This window comes from Patiria miniata, unplaced genomic scaffold (genome assembly GCF_015706575.1).
Source record: "Patiria miniata isolate m_02_andy unplaced genomic scaffold, ASM1570657v1 HiC_scaffold_22, whole genome shotgun sequence".
Taxonomy (NCBI): Eukaryota; Metazoa; Echinodermata; class Asteroidea; order Valvatida; family Asterinidae; genus Patiria; species Patiria miniata.
The window spans coordinates 19,194,168-19,211,705 of NW_024037061.1; the positions used below are offsets into that span (position 1 = coordinate 19,194,168).

General features: G+C 40.3%; 1 long non-coding RNA gene across 1 annotated transcript; it reads left to right on the forward strand.

The window, feature by feature from the left end:
* The first annotated feature begins 520 nt into the window (after positions 1–520).
* LOC119730681 lies at positions 521–16,106 on the forward strand. The gene is made up of 4 exons (XR_005271387.1): positions 521–979; positions 6,125–6,193; positions 7,070–7,243; positions 16,057–16,106. It is a non-coding gene; the product is annotated as an uncharacterized LOC119730681 (long non-coding RNA).
* Positions 16,107–17,538: the final 1,432 nt, after the last annotated feature.

The window sequence follows — 17,538 nt, forward strand, 5'->3', positions numbered from 1 at the left end:
CAAAAAAGTTGAACCGTCATCAAATGAAATACTCCACTGTTGAAAAGGAAACGTTGGCATTAGTTTTGTCTCTGCAACATTTTGAGGTGTATGTAGATTCAGCAGTGAAACCGATTGTAGTATATACAGATCACAACCCCTTGACGTTTCTGAACAAAATGAAAAACAAAAACCAGAGACTGTTAAGATGGAGTTTGGCTCTTCAGCAATTTGCCATTGAAATTCGTCATATTAAGGGCAAAGATAATGTAATAGCGGACACTTTGTCCAGGTGTTACTAACTTGATTTCGCTGTCTGCCAATTAATAATCTGGATATCACTGTTTGCCATTTGAATAATTGGTTTAATTTCCAATTAACATTATGTTAATAACTTTATTAAATTGGCATTAATAATTAATAATTAGTAATCATGTATAATGGAGTGTAAACTTTATACATGTAATAATTCTATAAGGGCTTTATTCGCGTGCCACATGTTTAAAAAGAAAGTTTTCCCTAACGTTCAAACTTTTTTTATGGAGGGGAGTGTTACGAACCCACCTAATCTGTAATCCTTTAGTACGGTTGCTCCCGCACTAGAATTTTCGGTATTTAATGAATGTTTGTTATGGTGGCTACGCGCGGGTAAATACCCTATATAAGCACTGACTGGCTTTTATTCGCTCTCAGTTGGTGCCCATGTACAACCATTATGTGCGATTTTCATTAGCGCGTCGTTGAGCCAGCATCTCCCGCCGTCCTACCGATCTACGTACCCCTCATCGCTGGATCGTGGCCGAGGCTGACGGTACTACCGGACGAGACCTGGACTGTCGTGGCCTGCTTGATGTGGCTGACTTCCCGGTGCTCAACGCTGACTTACCTGTGGCTTGGCTGATCTACGGTTGGGTGCGGAGATGCTTGGTTCGACGGCTGCGCTGATACCGTTGTGGGCACTGGCTGGGCGGGGCCTGTTCCTGCTACTGGTTCCTTATTGGTAATTATATTCGGCCGAATACAATTTGCCTTTTTTTTGTGTGTTTTGCTTATTAACTCTATTTTGCCGGCTTGTTCTTTACTTTATTTCGCCTGTTTGTATAAATTGCTTCTTTGCTAATTTCTTTGTAATTTAATTTGCTTTGCCTGTGTCTAATGCTTGGAGGTTCTTGCATGACGCTTAAAGTTGAAGACTAACTGAGAATGTTTGTATCACCCACTGTCCTGTTGATTGATTTGGGAGAATTAATTAAATTTTGTTAATCATATATTGGTCTCTTTTTTGCCTTTGATTCAAAAGTCATGATTCCCGTTTTTATTACTTATTTCTTTCTGCCGTGCGTTCCCCGCACGTAACAGAGTCAAGAAAAATTGCTGAGTTATTTTTCCTAACACAATTGGGAATGTTTCTCGGTGCATGCAGTCCTAGATTTATGTTGTCTATCGGTATCATCATTTTGGGGAAAGATTTCCATATACGAAGTTCACTCAACACCCTGTGTACAAACCCTATGAGATTGGACTGAAAAATTCTAAGTGTTTTCTAAGAAAATGTTTGTATTTTCTCACTGCTCAAATTGACTTTGATGACATGAAATTGCTATCTGGGGGCTTGTTAGTCCATTTGGGGCAACATATGGGACCCAAAAAATTGGACTGGTATGTGTGTAGCTACATACACTCTACATAAAAAACTAGAATAAAGCGCCCTCATCAGACAAAAAATACAAAAAATGCTGCACAAAATTCCCATGTATACGTAGTACCCGTTGCATAGGGTGATGATAGCCTTTAATTACAGAAAAAAAGACTTTCTACAGAATTTATGTCGTGCGCCAAACAGTTAAAAAAGTCTACAGACATCTACCCTGTACAGAAAAAGTCTACACGCATCTACCCTGTACAGAAAAAGTCTACATGCATCTACTCTCTACAAAAAAAGGTCTATACGCATCTACCCTGTAGAAACAAAGTGTAGATGCATCTGACCTGCACCAAAAAAAGTCTACATGCATCTACCCTGCCCCCAAAAAGTCTACACGCATCTACACTGTACAAAAAAGGGTCTACACGCATCTACACTGTACAAAAAAAAAGTCTACACGCATCTTCCCTGCACAAAAAAAGTCTACACGCATCTTCCCTGCACAAAAAAGTCTACACGCATCTACCCTGCACAAACATGACAAAAGAGTCTACACGCATCTACCCTGCACAAAAAAATGTCTACACACATCTACACTGTAGAAAAAAAGTCTACGCACATCTACACTGTACAAAAAAGGTCTACACGCATCTACACTGCACAAAAATGGTCTACACGCATCTACCCATGCGTGTTGTTTCTACAGGGTATGTAGACCTTTTTTGTACAGGGTAGATGCGTGTAGACTTTTTTGGTGCAAGTCGGATGCATCTAGATTTTGTTTCTACAGGGTAGATATGTGTAGACCTTTTTTGATCAGTGTAGATTAATGATGTGCAAACTCGACCAGAAACCGAAACTGACCTCAGGGCGGTTTAGCCATCTTTTGAAAAAAAACACGAAATAAACCGAAATAAACCGAAACAGTTGAGAAATTCAGGTGATCCAACATTATTGACAGTCACTGTGACCGCAGCCCTGGTGTGGTGTGGCCACCGAGCGCACTATCAAGTTCCCACGGTATTAATTTCTCCAGTCGGATGGGACTGACAGTGAAATAGATACATTGTAACAGTTTTCATGATTACTGCGTGATGATACCATGCGTTTGTTCAATAAGCGGAGTTACTCTCGACTTTTTCTGTACAGTGTAGATGTGTGTAGACTTTTTCTGTACAGTGTAGATGCGTGTAGACTTTTTCTGTACTGTGTAGATGCGTGTAGACTTTTTCTGTACAGTGTAGATGCGTGTAGACTTTTTCTGTACAGTGTAGATGTGTGTAGACTATTTCTGTACAGAGTAGATGTGTGTAGACTTTTTCTGTACTGTGTAGATGCGTGTAGACTTTTTTTGTACAGTGTAGATGTGTGTAGACTTTTTCTGTACAGGGTAGATGTGTGTAGACTATTTATGTACAATGTAGATGTGTGTAGACTTTTTCTGTACAGGGTAGATGTGTGTAGACTATTTCTGTACAGAGTAGATGTGTGTAGACTTTTTCTGTACTGTGTACAATGTAGATGCGTGTAGACTTTTTTTGTACAGTGTAGATGTGTGTAGACTTTTTCTGTACAGGGTAGATGTGTGTAGACTTTTTCTGTACTGTGTAGATGCGTGTAGACTTTTTCTGTACAGTGTAGATGCGTGTAGACTTTTTCTGTACAGTGTAGATTTTTTCTGTACAGTGTAGATGTGTGTAGACTTTTTCTGTACAGTGTAGATGTGTGTAGACTTTTTTTGTACAGTGTAGATGTGTGTAGACTTTTTCTGTACAGTGTAGATGTGTGTAGACTTTTTCTGTACAGGGTAGATGCGTGTAGACTATTTCTGTACAGGGTAGATGTGTGTAGACTTTTTCTGTACTGTGTAGATGCGTGTAGACTTTTTTCTGTACAGGGTAGATGTGTGTAGACTTTTTCTGTACTTGGTAGATGTGTGTAGACTTTTTCTGTACAGTGTAGATGTGTGTAGACTTTTTCTGTACAGTGTAGATGTGTGTAGACTTTTTCTGTACAGTGTAGATGTGTGTAGACTTTTTCTGTACAGTGAAGTTGTGTGTAGACTTTTTTCTGTACAGTGTAGATGTGTGTAGACTTTTTCTGTACTGTGTAGATGCCTGTAGACTTTTTCTGTACAGTGTAGATGCCTGTAGACTTTTTCTGTACAGGGTAGATGTGTGTAGACTTTTTTCTGTACAGTGTAGATGTGTGTAGACTTTTTCTGTACTGTGTAGATGTGTGTAGACTTTTTCTGTACTGTGTAGATGCCTGTAGACTTTTTCTGTACAGTGTAGATGTGTGTAGACTTTTTCTGTACAGGGTAGATGCGTGTAGACTATTTCTGTACAGGGTAGATGTGTGTAGACTTTTTCTGTACAGGGTAGATGTGTGTAGACTATTTATGTACAGTGTAGATGTGTGTAGACTTTTTCTGTACAGGGTAGATGCGTGTAGACTATTTCTGTACAGGGTAGATGTGTGTAGACTTTTTCTGTACAGGGTAGATGTGTGTAGACTTTTTCTGTACAGGGTAGATGTGTGTAGACTTTTTCTGTACAGGGTAGATGCCTGTAGACTTTTTCTGTACAGGGTAGATGTGTGTAGACTTTTTCTGTACAGTGTAGATGCGTGTAGACTTTTTCTGTACAGGGTAGATGTGTGTAGACTATTTCTGTACAGGGTAGATGCGTGTAGACTATTTCTGTACAGGGTAGATGTGTGTAGACTTTTTCTGTACAGTGTAGATGTGTGTAGACTTTTTCTGTACAGGGTAGATGTGTGTAGACTTTTTCTGTACAGGGTAGATGTGTGTAGACTTTTTCTGTACAGGGTAGATGTGTGTAGACTATTTCTGTACAGGGTAGATGTGTGTAGACTTTTTCTGTACAGGGTAGATGTGTGTAGACTTTTTCTGTACAGGGTAGATGCCTGTAGACTTTTTCTGTACAGGGTAGATGCCTGTAGACTTTTTGAATGGCGCACGACATAATTATGTAGATGTACCGGTACATGTACATGTAGTCTTCTTTTTTTTAACTATAGGCAACGGTACTACGTACATGTAGACATGGGTATTTTGTGCAGCATAGTTTTTTTTGTCTGATGAGAGCGCTTTATTCTAGTTTTTATGTAGAGTGTATGTAGCTACACATGTACCAGTCCAATTTTTTTGGTCCCATATGTTGCAGTGTATATCACAAGTACATAACAAGTCCAGGCAAAAGTACATCACAAGTCCAGTCACAAGTACATCATAAGTCCAGTAACAAGTACATCATAAGTCCAGTTACAAGTACATCACAAGTCTAGTCACAAGTACATCACAAGTCCAGTCACAAGTACATCACAAGTCCAGTCACAAGTACATTACAAGTCTAGTCACAAGTACATTACAAGTCTAGTCACAAGTACATCACAAGTCCAGTCACAAGTACATCACAAGTCCAGCCACAAGTACATTACAAGTCTAGTCACAAGTACATCACAAGTCCAGCCACAAGTACATCACAAGTCCAGTCACAAGTACATCACAAGTCCAGCCACAAGTACATTACAAGTCTAGTCACAAGTACATCACAAGTCCAGTCACAAGTACATCACAAGTCCAGCCACAAGTACATTACAAGTCTAGTCACAAGTACATCACAAGTCCAGCCACAAGTACATTACAAGTTAAGTCACAAGTACATCACAAGTCCAGCCACAAGTACATCACAAGTCCAGTCACAAGTACATTACAAGTCTAGTCACAAGTACATCACAAGTCCAGCCACAAGTACATTACAAGTCTAGTCACAAGTACATCACAAGTCTAGTCACAAGTACATTACAAGTCTAGTCACAAGTACATCACAAGTCCAGTCACAAGTACATCACAAGTCTAGTCACAAGGACATCACAAGTCCAGTCACAAGTACATCACAAGTCCAGTCACAAGTACATCACAAGTCCAGTCACAAGTACATTACAAGTCTAGTCACAAGATAAACATGCACCTAGGGCTTTGTACTTTTCAATCGTATTCTCAAAGGCAAGGGCGGATCCAGGAGGGGGGGGGGGGGGAGGGACAAAGGGGGCCGTGCCCCCCCCCCCCCCCCAAATGAAACCAATTTTTTTTTTTTTTAATGTGACATCGCAATAAAGGCAGGCAATGAGTACACCACCATCTTTTCCTAAAAAAAACATTGGTTAAAGTGGTGAGAAATTGCCTCGGATCGCACCACAGAGCATCTACAATCAAAAACATTTTCGGGGCCCTCAAGCATGTTAAGGGGCCCCGAACCCCACGCCGTAATTTTTTTGACCCTCTTTTTGGGGGACCAAAACAGTAAAAAATTGTGTTCTGGATCCGCCCTTGCTCAAAGGCGGCTTCAGTTCAAAATGTATATACTACAATGTATTATCAAAAATGTACTCAAATTTGACCAAATTGTCTACTCAGATTCGCAAACCAATAGTGTCACCAGAGTTACCCTTTACGTCTTGTTCTTAACTTTCCAGGTTGTTAACTTGTTGAATGCCTTGCACACGCTGTTCGACGCCATCATTTCCAACTATGACGTCTACAAGGTAAATATTCCATATGACCCAGCAGATTGTTTTAACCAGTTCGCGCTGGACTATTTTGACATTGACCAGACCAAGACTTGGGATTGTTTTCATGAATCTGGATGCCAGACGGCTTCAGGCTGTCATCTACGGGTATCTCGCTGCAAGCGGGCCACTGACAGACATTTCGGGCCTCGCTTGTTGTGTGTTTATCCATCATCCATTCCGATTACCGCAAAACCTTGCGTGTATACACGTTGTCTGATGTGAACTTGTTAAGCCAAATGTGCCATATCACAGGAAGTTATTTTAAAGGGTACTGCAATAGATTATACTTAATACACTTATCCAAGTTCATTTATTATGGTAAATATGCAAACATGAAATGATCAACAATACATTGACAGAAAGCACCTTACCCGTTACTGCTTGGCTTGATTCTACCATCTTAGATCTGTTTTACTTTCAGAGTACTTTACAAGCTATGCTTATAATTTGTAGTCTTGCATATTGACTGCTTCGAGTGGCATTATAAAACAGGTCTAGGAGGCTAGTTTGATTATGCCACTCAAAGTAGTCAGTATTAAAATGGAAGGTGCCATAGTCCTTTTAGCCATGTACAAGTAGACGGAAAATAGCAAATACTATGTGATGCACACTCTCGGCCACTGAAAAACACAGAATCTGTGGGTGCGGTGATATAATTACAAAAAGTCACTTGCATTATCATTGTCAACATTACTGGGCTGTTTGCAGGCGTAGTCATGACAATCACTCAGAGGTTAAGTTGATGCTACCATGGTTACTAGTTCAGGCAAAAACCACGCAAATATGTATGTTCTATTATAATGTCTGAAAGCAAAATTAACCAGTGTTAAATAATAACATCTTGCCAAGGTTGAAAGCATCGACGATGCCTACATGTTGGTCTCCTGCCTACTGATCCGTAATGGCAGCCGTCATGCTGGTATGATCGTCTCCGCTGCATGGCATCTCCTGCAGGGCGTTGATAGTTGATCATGCCACACAAACAAGATGAGAAACTCAAACTCCGCATCGGTATTCACTCAGGTAAGATCATTGTCTTTGCTTGTGGTCGAGATACTTAAGATTGATCAATCACAAATACATCACAAGTCCAGTCACAAGTACATCACAAGTCCAGTCACAAGTACATCACAAGTCCAGTCAAAAGTAAATCACAAGTCCAGTCACAAGTACATCACAAGTCCAGTCACAAGTGCATCATAAGTCTAGTCACAAGTACATTACAGTTCCAGTAACAAGTACATTACAAGTCCAGTCACAAGTTCAGTCACAAGTACATCACAAGTCTAGTCACAAGTGCATCATAAGCCCAGTCACAAGTACATTACAAGTCTAGTCACAAGTACATCATTAGTCTAGTCACATGTACATTACAAGTCCAGTCACAAGTACATCACAAGTCCAGCCACATGTACATTACAAGTCCAGTCACAAGTACATTACAAGTCCAGCCACAAGTCCATCATAAGCCCAGTCACAAGTACATCACAAGTCTAGTCACAAGTACATCATTAGTCTAGTCACAAGCACATTACAATTTCAGTCACAAGTACATTACAAGTCTAGTCACACGTACATCACAAGTCCAGTCACAAGTTCATTCACAAGTACATCACAAGTACATAACAAGTCCAGGCAAAAGTACATCACAAGTCCAGTCACAAGTACATCATAAGTCCAGTAACAAGTACATCATCAGTCCAGTTACAAGTACATCACAAGTATAGTCACACATGCATCATAAGCCCAGTCACAAGAACATCACAAGTCTAGTCACAAGTTTAGTCACAAGTACATCACAAGTCCAGCCACAAGTACATTACAAGTCCAGCCACAAGTACATTACAAGTCTAGTCACAAGTACATTACAAGTCCAGCCACAAGTACATTACAAGTCCAGCCACAAGTCCATCACAAGTCCAGTCACAAGTACATTACAAGTCTAGTCACAAGTACATCACAAGTCCAGCCACAAGTACATTACAAGTCCAGCCACAAGTACATTACACGTCCAGCCACAAGTCCATCACAAGTCCAGTCACAAGTACATTACAAGTCCAGCCACAAGTACATTACAAGTCCAGTCACAAGTACATTACAAGTCCAGTCACAAGTACATTACAAGTCCAGTCACAAGTACATCACAAGTCCAGTCACAAGTACATTACAAGTCTAGTCACAAGTACATCACAAGTCCAGCCACAAGTACATTACAAGTCTAGTCACAAGTACATCACAAGTCCAGTCACAAGTACATTACAAGTCCAGCCACAAGTCCATCACAAGTCCAGCCACAAGTACATTACAAGTCTAGTCACAAGTCCATCACAAGTCCAGTCACAAGTACATTACAAGTCCAGCCACAAGTACATCACAAGTCTAGTCACAAGTACATTACAAGTCTAGTCACAAGTACATCACAAGTCCAGTCACAAGTACATCACAAGTCCAGCCACAAGTACATTACAAGTCCAGCCACAAGTACATTACAAGTCTAGTCACAAGTACATTACAAGTCCAGCCACAAGTCCATCACAAGTCCAGCCACAAGTACATTACAAGTCTAGTCACAAGTACATCACAAGTCCAGTCACAAGTACATTACAAGTCCAGCCACAAGTTCATTACAAGTCTAGTCACAAGTACATCACAAGTCCAGTCACAAGTACATTACAAGTCCAGCCACAAGTACATCACAAGTCCAGCCACAAGTACATTACAAGTCCAGTCACAAGTCCATCACAAGTCCAGTCACAAGTACATCACAAGTCCAGCCACAAGTACATTACAAGTCCAGCCACAAGTACATTACAAGTCTAGTCACAAGTACATCACAAGTCCAGTCACAAGTACATTACAAGTCTAGTCACAAGTACATCACAAGTCCAGTCACAAGTACATTACAAGTCCAGCCACAAGTACATTACAAGTCTAGTCACAAGTACATCACAAGTCCAGTCACAAGTACATTACAAGTCCAGCCACAAGTACATTACAAGTCCAGTCACAAGTACATTACAAGTCCAGCCACAAGTCCATCACAAGTCCAGCCACAAGTACATTACAAGTCTAGTCACAAGTACATCACAAGTCCAGCCACAAGTACATTACAAGTCCAGTCACAAGTCCATCACAAGTCCAGTCACAAGTACATCACAAGTCCAGCCACAAGTACATTACAAGTCCAGCCACAAGTACATTACAAGTCTAGTCACAAGTACATCACAAGTCCAGTCACAAGTACATTACAAGTCCAGTCACAAGTACATCACAAGTCCAGTCACAAGTACATTACAAGTCCAGCCACAAGTACATTACAAGTCCAGCCACAAGTCCATCACAAGTCCAGCCACAAGTACATTACAAGTCTAGTCACAAGTACATCACAAGTCCAGTCACAAGTACATTACAAGTCCAGCCACAAGTCCATCACAAGTCCAGCCACAAGTACATTACAAGTCTAGTCACAAGTACATCACAAGTCCAGTCACAAGTACATTACAAGTCCAGCCACAAGTCCATCACAAGTCCAGCCACAAGTACATTACAAGTCTCGTCACAAGTCCATCACAAGTCCAGTCACAAGTACATTACAAGTCTAGTCACAAGTACTTCACAAGTCCAGCCACAAGTACATTACAAGTCTAGTCACAAGGACATCACAAGTCCAGTCACAAGTACATTACAAGTCCAGTCACAGGAACATCACCAGTCCAGTCACAAGTACATCACAAGTCCAGTCACAAGTACATCACAAGTCCAGTCACAAGTACATTACAAGTCCAGTCACAAGTACATCACAAGTCTAGTCACAAGTACATTACAAGTCTAGTCACAAGTACATCACAAGTCCAGTCACAAGTACATCACAAGTCTAGTCACAAGTACATCACAAGTCCAGCCACAAGTACATTACAAGTCTAGTCACAAGTACATCACAAGTCCAGCCACAAGTACATTACAAGTTAAGTCACAAGTACATTACAAGTCCAGTCACAAGTACATCACAAGTCTAGTCACAAGTACATCACAAGTCCAGCCACAAGTACATTACAAGTCTAGTCACAAGTACATCACAAGTCCAGCCACAAGTACATTACAAGTCTAGTCACAAGTACATCACAAGTCCAGTCACAGGAACATCACAAGTCCAGTGACAAGTACATCACAAGTCTAGTCACAAGAACATCACAAGTTTAGTCACAGGTACATCACAAAACCAGCCACAAGTACATTACAAGTCTAGTCACAAGTACATCACAAATCCAGCCACAAGTACATCACAAGTCTAGTCACAAGTACATCACAAGTCCAGTCACAAGTACATCACAAGTCTAGTCACAAGGACATCACCAGTCCAGTCACAAGTACATCACAAGTCTAGTCACAAGTACATCACAAGTCCAGCCACAAGTACATTACAAGTCTAGTCACAAGTACATTACAAGTCTAGTCACAAGTACATCACAAGTCCAGCCACAAGTACATTACAAGTCTAGTCACAAGTACATCACAAGTCCAGTCACAGGAACATCACAAGTCCAGTGACAAGTACATCACAAGTCTAGTCACAAGTTTAGTCACAAGTACATCACAAGTCCAGCCACAAGTACATTACAAGTCCAGCCACAAGTACATTACAAGTCTAGTCACAAGTACATTACAAGTCTAGTCACAAGTACATCACAAGTCCAGCCACAAGTACATTACAAGTCTAGTCACAAGTACATCACAAGTCCAGTCACAGGAACATCACAAGTCCAGTGACAAGTACATCACAAGTCTAGTCACAAGTTTAGTCACAAGTACATCACAAGTCCAGCCACAAGTACATTACAAGTCCAGCCACAAGTCCATCACAAGTCCAGTCACAAGTACATTACAATTCTAGTCACAAGTACATCACAAGTCCAGCCACAAGTATATTACAAGTCCAGCCACAAGTACATTACACGTCCAGCCACAAGTCCATCACAAGTCCAGTCACAAGTACATTACAAGTCCAGCCACAAGTACATTACAAGTCCAGTCACAAGTACATTACAAGTCCAGTCACAAGTACATTACAAGTCCAGTCACAAGTACATCACAAGTCCAATCACAAGTACATTACAAGTCTAGTCACAAGTACATCACAAGTCCAGCCACAAGTACATTACAAGTCTAGTCACAAGTACATCACAAGTCCAGTCACAAGTACATTACAAGTCCAGCCACAAGTCCATCACAAGTCCAGCCACAAGTACATTACAAGTCTAGTCACAAGTCCATCACAAGTCCAGTCACAAGTACATTACAAGTCCAGCCACAAGTACATCACAAGTCTAGTCACAAGTACATTACAAGTCTAGTCACAAGTACATCACAAGTCCAGTCACAAGTACATCACAAGTCCAGCCACAAGTACATTACAAGTCCAGCCACAAGTACATTACAAGTCTAGTCACAAGTACATTACAAGTCCAGCCACAAGTCCATCACAAGTCCAGCCACAAGTACATTACAAGTCTAGTCACAAGTACATCACAAGTCCAGTCACAAGTACATTACAAGTCCAGCCACAAGTTCATTACAAGTCTAGTCACAAGTACATCACAAGTCCAGTCACAAGTACATTACAAGTCCAGCCACAAGTACATCACAAGTCCAGCCACAAGTACATTACAAGTCCAGTCACAAGTCCATCACAAGTCCAGTCACAAGTACATCACAAGTCCAGCCACAAGTACATTACAAGTCCAGCCACAAGTACATTACAAGTCTAGTCACAAGTACATCACAAGTCCAGTCACAAGTACATTACAAGTCTAGTCACAAGTACATCACAAGTCCAGTCACAAGTACATTACAAGTCCAGCCACAAGTACATTACAAGTCTAGTCACAAGTACATCACAAGTCCAGTCACAAGTACATTACAAGTCCAGCCACAAGTACATTACAAGTCCAGTCACAAGTACATTACAAGTCCAGCCACAAGTCCATCACAAGTCCAGCCACAAGTACATTACAAGTCTAGTCACAAGTACATCACAAGTCCAGCCACAAGTACATTACAAGTCCAGTCACAAGTCCATCACAAGTCCAGTCACAAGTACATCACAAGTCCAGCCACAAGTACATTACAAGTCCAGCCACAAGTACATTACAAGTCTAGTCACAAGTACATCACAAGTCCAGTCACAAGTACATTACAAGTCCAGTCACAAGTACATCACAAGTCCAGTCACAAGTACATTACAAGTCCAGCCACAAGTACATTACAAGTCCAGCCACAAGTCCATCACAAGTCCAGCCACAAGTACATTACAAGTCTAGTCACAAGTTCATCACAAGTCCAGTCACAAGTACATTACAAGTCCAGCCACAAGTCCATCACAAGTCCAGCCACAAGTACATTACAAGTCTAGTCACAAGTACATCACAAGTCCAGTCACAAGTACATTACAAGTCCAGCCACAAGTCCATCACAAGTCCAGCCACAAGTACATTACAAGTCTCGTCACAAGTACATCACAAGTCCAGTCACAAGTACATTACAAGTCCAGCCACAAGTACATTACAAGTCCAGCCACAAGTCCATCACAAGTCCAGCCACAAGTACATTACAAGTCTAGTCACAAGTACATCACAAGTCCAGTCACAAGTACATTACAAGTCCAGCCACAAGTCCATCACAAGTCCAGCCACAAGTACATTACAAGTCTAGTCACAAGTACATCACAAGTCCAGTCACAAGTACATTACAAGTCCAGCCACAAGTCCATCACAAGTCCAGCCACAAGTACATTACAAGTCTCGTCACAAGTCCATCACAAGTCCAGTCACAAGTACATTACAAGTCTAGTCACAAGTACTTCACAAGTCCAGCCACAAGTACATTACAAGTCTAGTCACAAGGACATCACAAGTCCAGCCACAAGTACATTACAAGTCCAGTCACAGGAACATCACCAGTCCAGTCACAAGTACATCACAAGTCCAGTCACAAGTACATCACAAGTCCAGTCACAAGTACATTACAAGTCCAGTCACAAGTACATCACAAGTCTAGTCACAAGTACATTACAAGTCTAGTCACAAGTACATCACAAGTCCAGTCACAAGTACATCACAAGTCTAGTCACAAGTACATCACAAGTCCAGCCACAAGTACATTACAAGTCTAGTCACAAGTACATCACAAGTCCAGCCACAAGTACATTACAAGTTAAGTCACAAGTACATTACAAGTCCAGTCACAAGTACATCACAAGTCTAGTCACAAGTACATCACAAGTCCAGCCACAAGTACATTACAAGTCTAGTCACAAGTACATCACAAGTCCAGCCACAAGTACATTACAAGTCTAGTCACAAGTACATCACAAGTCCAGTCACAGGAACATCACAAGTCCAGTGACAAGTACATCACAAGTCTAGTCACAAGAACATCACAAGTTTAGTCACAGGTACATCACAAAACCAGCCACAAGTACATTACAAGTCTAGTCACAAGTACATCACAAATCCAGCCACAAGTACATCACAAGTCTAGTCACAAGTACATCACAAGTCCAGTCACAAGTACATCACAAGTCTAGTCACAAGGACATCACCAGTCCAGTCACAAGTACATCACAAGTCTAGTCACAAGTACATCACAAGTCCAGCCACAAGTACATTACAAGTCTAGTCACAAGTACATTACAAGTCTAGTCACAAGTACATCACAAGTCCAGCCACAAGTACATTACAAGTCTAGTCACAAGTACATCACAAGTCCAGTCACAGGAACATCACAAGTCCAGTGACAAGTACATCACAAGTCTAGTCACAAGAACATCACAAGTTTAGTCACAGGTACATCACAAAACCAGCCACAAGTACATTACAAGTCTAGTCACAAGTACATCACAAGTCCAGCCACAAGTACATTACAAGTTAAGTCACAAGTACATCACAAGTCCAGTCACAGGAACATCACAAGTCCAGTCACAAGTACATCACAAGTCTAGTCACAAGGACATCACAAGTCCAGCCACAAATACATTACAAGTCTAGTCACAAGTACATTACAAGTCCAGTCACAAGTACATTACAAGTCCAGCCACAAGTACATTACAAGTCTAGTCACAAGTACATCACAAGTCTAGTCACAAGGACATCACAAGTCCAGCCACAAATACATTACAAGTCTAGTCACAAGTACATCACAAGTCTAGTCACAAGTACATCACAAGTCCAGCCACAAGTACATTACAAGTCTAGTCACAAGTACATCACAAGTCCAGCCACAAGTACAAGTCAAGTCACAAGTACATCACAAGTCCAGCCACAAGTACATCACAAGTCTAGTCACAAGTACATCACAAGTCCAGCCACAAGTACATCACAAGTCTAGTCACAAGGACATCACAAGTCCAGTCACAAGTACATTACAAGTCTAGTCACAAGTACATCACAAGTCCAGCCACAAGTACATTACAAGTCTAATCACAAGTACATCACAAGTCCAGCCACAAGTACATTACAAGTCTATAGTCACAAGTACATCACAAGTCCAGTCACAGGAACATCACAAGTCCAGTCACAAGTACATCACAAGTCTAGTCACAAGAACATCACAAGTCTAGTCACAAGAACACCACAAGTCTAGTCACAAGTGCATCATAAGCCCAGTCACAAGTACATCACTAGTCTGTTCACAAGTACATCACAAGTCTGGTGGCAAGTACATCACAAGTCGAGTCCAAGTATATCACAAGTTTAGTCACAAGTAAATCACAAGTCCAGTCACAAGTATATCACAAGTCCAGTCACAAGTTCATCTCAAGTCTGGTGGCAAGTACATCACAAGTCCAGTCACAAGTACATCACAAGTCCAGTCATAAGTAAATCACAAGTCCAGTCACAAGTACATCACAAGTCTAGTCACAAGAACACCACAAGTCTAGTCACAAGTGCATCATAAGCCCAGTCACAAGTACATCACTAGTCTGTTCACAAGTACATCACAAGTCTGGTGGCAAGTACATCACAAGTCGAGTCCAAGTATATCACAAGTTTAGTCACAAGTAAATCACAAGTCCAGTCACAAGTATATCACAAGTCCAGTCACAAGTTCATCTCAAGTCTGGTGGCAAGTACATCACAAGTCCAGTCACAAGTACATCACAAGTCCAGTCATAAGTAAATCACAAGTCTAGTCACAAGTACATCACAAGTATTGTACTTTAATATAGCTCTATGAGAACATCAGAGTCCAGCCGCAAAGGATCGAGACCCAAGTAGGAAAATTACTATAAAAATAGAAAAACAACCCTTAGTACAGCTAGTCGGACTGCCTGTGAAATTATTCTCTCTGGCATTACATGTTGTCATTGTGAAGAACACAATAAAAGAAGGCCATTTCTAAATAGTGTGTCAAATGACACATTTTTTGGAAGTTTTTATTTAGTTGGTTTGTGATCGAACTAATCTGTGAATGGGTGTGCACACGCGTTGACATGACTCATTCAGCGGTTTAGTGTGCAACATTGCAAAGCTTAAATCAGCTGAATGAGAACAAACGTGTCTCGGAAACTTTTGAATAGAAATTGAGATCCTAGAATATTGTTTCCTCTGAAAACACAGCATTCACATATCTTTAACTTCATTTGGGGTACTTGTTAAGCACCCATCTTTAGATTTTGAGCACGTTTGTTGCTTCAAATGGGAAAAAAATCACAAATGACAAATGATCTACCCTTCCTTCAATTTTCACTGCTGCAAATTCTCAAGTCCATCATATTTCAAAGGAAGCATGAGATATCTGTTTCAATCAATCTCTTTTCTTTTTCCTTTCTTTTATTTCAGGGCAAAGGTGAAAGCCTGACGTACTGGCTCGAGGGACATGATCCAAGCTACAAGATCGACCAAATCAAGCCACCTAAACAAAACTTGTTAACAACCAGAATATTATCCAAACATTATCTGCAACGCATTTGGATCAGCAATTTTTTGTAAAGAGGTAAAAAGCATAATCAGCTATTATACCACAGCGTTTGTAGGTCTATTTGAAAAACCTAACAATAAATTCAAATTAACACCCAATTGTGTGTTCACCAACAGATTTGTTGTTCGCGTTTACAGCTTTCATTTAGCAACTTTAAGAAAAAGATTCAGGAAAAAAAAGGTTTAGGCCTAATCGCACTTGTACAATAAGTAACTTTGATCAAGTCGCCTATTTTTTTTTTTTTTTACAAAGACTGAAGTATTTTGTAGTCGCCTTTTAATCTACTACCATGTGGAAGTTGTAACAAAAATTCTGTCATCAAACAAACAGACTGTGAGTTCATAACTATATTGTTGAGAGTCACTAATTTGGTATTAAATTGTATTCAAACTAGTGATGCGTTTAAAAAAATATTCTTTGTCTGTACCATCCAAGCTTGGGAAAAAATAGCAAAGTGGTACTGCTTTGTTTGTTTGAGTTCTCATATGGGCTTACATCATTTAACTTGGTGCCCTATCATTTGCCTTGGTGCCCTTGTGCTCCTTAGTGCTAAATATTTGAGGCGGTGCAGCACTAAAGGGCACTGTTGTAGCTACAGAAAATTTTAAAGAAAAAAAAGAAATTGACTTAACAGATCAAAATTGACGCGCAACGATTTTTTATGGCTGAATGGACAATAATGCAAGTGGGGGATTTTTGTTTTCTTTTTATTTTCAGATTGAGTGATATTAATAACCTTTGATAGTTACTACTTATGTTTTAAGGAAATTGTATAAAAAATATGGAGTAAGGTCTAAGGCATGTTTAAAGTAAAACCAATGGGCTTTTTTCATTGTTTTTGTCATGTAATGCTGCGGCCGGGTGAGGTGGGGTAGAGGGCGCTATTCAGGACTTTCTTTTGTCACCTTGCAAGATGTAATGATGCCAAGTCACTATAAATTTATATTTCCCGGATTCGTTTGTATCAAAGATATATAACCAGGCATCCTATCCTATCTACAAGGATGGGACTAATAAGGGAGCAAAGACACTTCTTCTTCATTGAAACAATAATTTATTCTTAAAAACTCTAAGAGTTCTCTGAACCAATTTGACATCTGTATTTATAGGACTCAGCTATCATTCTTGTTCATCTGGCATCCGCTACGAATACCGCAAAATCTTTGTTTGTATACACGTTATCCGATGCAAACTGGTTAACCTAATTTTTTTTTAACCTTGTTCCACTCGAATTTGCAGGATAGCTAATAATGAATACAAGTAAATCTCTCAATCAGTATCAAACATTTTTTCCCAAATTGACAATATTCAAATTTCTTGACCAGGTGATGGCAGATCTACCA